This window comes from Physeter macrocephalus, chromosome 1 (genome assembly GCF_002837175.3).
Source record: "Physeter macrocephalus isolate SW-GA chromosome 1, ASM283717v5, whole genome shotgun sequence".
NCBI classification, from domain to species: domain Eukaryota; kingdom Metazoa; phylum Chordata; class Mammalia; order Artiodactyla; family Physeteridae; genus Physeter; species Physeter macrocephalus.
In genome coordinates, this window is record NC_041214.2 from 26,622,177 (window position 1) to 26,624,733 (window position 2,557).

Below are 2,557 nucleotides of genomic sequence, written 5' to 3' on the forward strand. Positions count from 1 at the left end.
GTCCCCTGCATCGGCAGGCGAACTCTCAACCACTGCACCACCAGGGAAGCCCCTCTGTTCTTCTTCACAGCATATCCAGTCTAGGGTTGCCCGCCACCTTCCCAATCCCTCCTGAGAATCACCCAGCACTGGGCAGGTCCCGTGAGAAGCCCCTGCCAGCTCCCCCTCCTGAGCCTCTGGGGCCATCCTCTCCTGCTGCAGCAAGCTCAAGAAACCTAACATCTTTTTTTCTTAGACTGCAGGTGAGTGTCTGGTAATCTTTGGTCAGCGGGCTTTAACAGAACCTCCCAAAGCCAGGGTTTTAAGCCCCTCCCACCTCTAATGGTCCAAATAGAGGTTCAGGAATGGGTGCCAGGAGCTCCTGGCAGACCGCAGCATCTTGGGGACTGGAACTGCTGCTAATTCACTCATCCTTGCCCTCAAATAACTTGTTCTCCACACCTGTCTGTCTGTCCTTCCAGCAATGACTGGAGGGGTAAGAAAAAGACAGTGGACCCTGAGACAGCTGTCACTACCATGCCCACATCCCCTATCAGAGTTCTTGGGAAGCTCCCCTCTCCTGTTTGCTCTCTGTGTAGTCATCATTCAGTCCCGACTGGGTCCATGTGGAAAAAAGAGGTAAAATCTACAGGGAGGAAACAGTGAGACCCTTGCATCAGGCAGGGAAGGAGGGAGTTTCTTCTAGGGCGTGCTTAGAGGGAGGAGGAGATTTTCCCAGGGCTGGGCAGGCCTGAGATTCATCGGCACTAGATGTAGGGGGTTCATTGAGCACTGGCCCTGCAATCATTTGCAGGTGTTTCGGAAACATGTTCTGATCAGAAAAGACATCCCAAATGAAGATTATAACTAAAAGCCTCAAGGGGTGTTTTCCAATGAGAGAGTCTATGGAGTAGGACGTCTGAGAACAAGCTTCAAATAGTTTTTGAAGGTGAACAGGGTGATGATAAAAAACTGAGTCTTCAATGTGGGCTATATCAGTGCTTCTCAACCCGACTACATATTAGAATCAGCTAGGAGAGTTAAAAGAAGGCCTGTGCCTAAGACCCTACTCCAGTCCAATCATATTAGAATTTTTCAACCAAGGAGATAGTAAAAAGCCTCAGGAAGCTCCTTTTATGCCACTTTCCCTGTATTTACCAACTCTTTTGCCCATCAGCTCTAAGGATCTTCACTCTCAGTCAGTCTGAACATGGGGGTAACAAACCTCTTCTCAAAGCCTGAGGCCAACCATGCCCCCCTTCCTGGGCCGGATGCCGCCAGGCTCTCTTAGGCCAAGTCTGGTCACGTCTCACTTGACCAAATGAAGATGAACAAACACCGGTTTTGAGTTCGTAAGTTTTGCCTACCAAGTTAGCAGTGATTTTTAAAGAAAGCTATTACTCAGTGACTCAGTATTGAGAAGGTTGTGGTGAGAATGTGTCTCACATATGCTGATGGGAGTGTAAACTGGAACTCTTCTGGAGCGAGATTTGTCTGTATATATCAATAATCTAAAGCTAGAAATTCCACACCTGGGATCCTATTCTAGGAAACCATTTAGATTTATATGTAGGAGTTAGAATGCTTTCAGCTGCCCGCAGCAGAAAACTCAATTAATGTAACAGCAGTAATCAAATATTCATCGCTCATGTAACAAGAAGTCTGGTGGTAAGACATCCTGGAATTGGTTTGGTGTATCCATGATGTAATGAAGGACCTCAGATCTTTCTTTTCCTATTGTGCCATCCACAGTTTGTTGTCTCCCCTGGTGGTGGTGCCATCAGCCATTGCAACTCAAAGTGTCCTGTCCTTATGTGACAGTGGCCAAGCAGAAAAGAAGAGAGAAGGGGCAAAACGGACCTTCTTCAAGAAATGCTTTCCCAGAAGCCTCCGCAGCACTTCCCTTCTCATTTCATTGTTCAAAACGGGACCACATGCATGCCCCCTAAGGGACTGTGGTGGCCACGGTGGACGCGGCTGCCTGCACAGCACCAGGGCACTGTTGGGAGGGAAGGAGGGCGAATGACTTTTGGGGAAGCAGCCAACAGTGTCTGCCCCAGGGAACCAAAATTTTCATACAAAGATGTTTGATGTAGTGTTATTCATAAATAAAAAGAAATAGAAACTATGGGGTTATGGAATTACAGTACATTTATTTGGATGAAGGAACTACTAAAACTAATAAGGCATGAAAGCTGGCTGCTAACCAGGCCTGTCTGACTCCAAACCCACTTTGTCAGTTGCTGCTTCCTCCTTGGGTTTAACAAAAGCATTCACAGCAATAGAAGCAAAAGCAATAGAAAAATCTTCCAAAACTTAGGTTACTTAATAAAAAACAGTCAATGCAAATAAACTCAAAATGGGTTTAAGACCTAAATGTAAGGCCAGACACTATCAAACTCTTAGAGGAAAACACAGGCAGAACACTCTATGACATAAATCACAGCAAGATCCTTTTTGACCCACCTCCTAGAGAAATGGAAATAAAAACAAAAATAAACAAATGGGACCTAATGAAACTTAAAAGCTTTTGCACAGCAAAGGAAACCATAAACAAGACAAAAAGGCAACCCTCAGA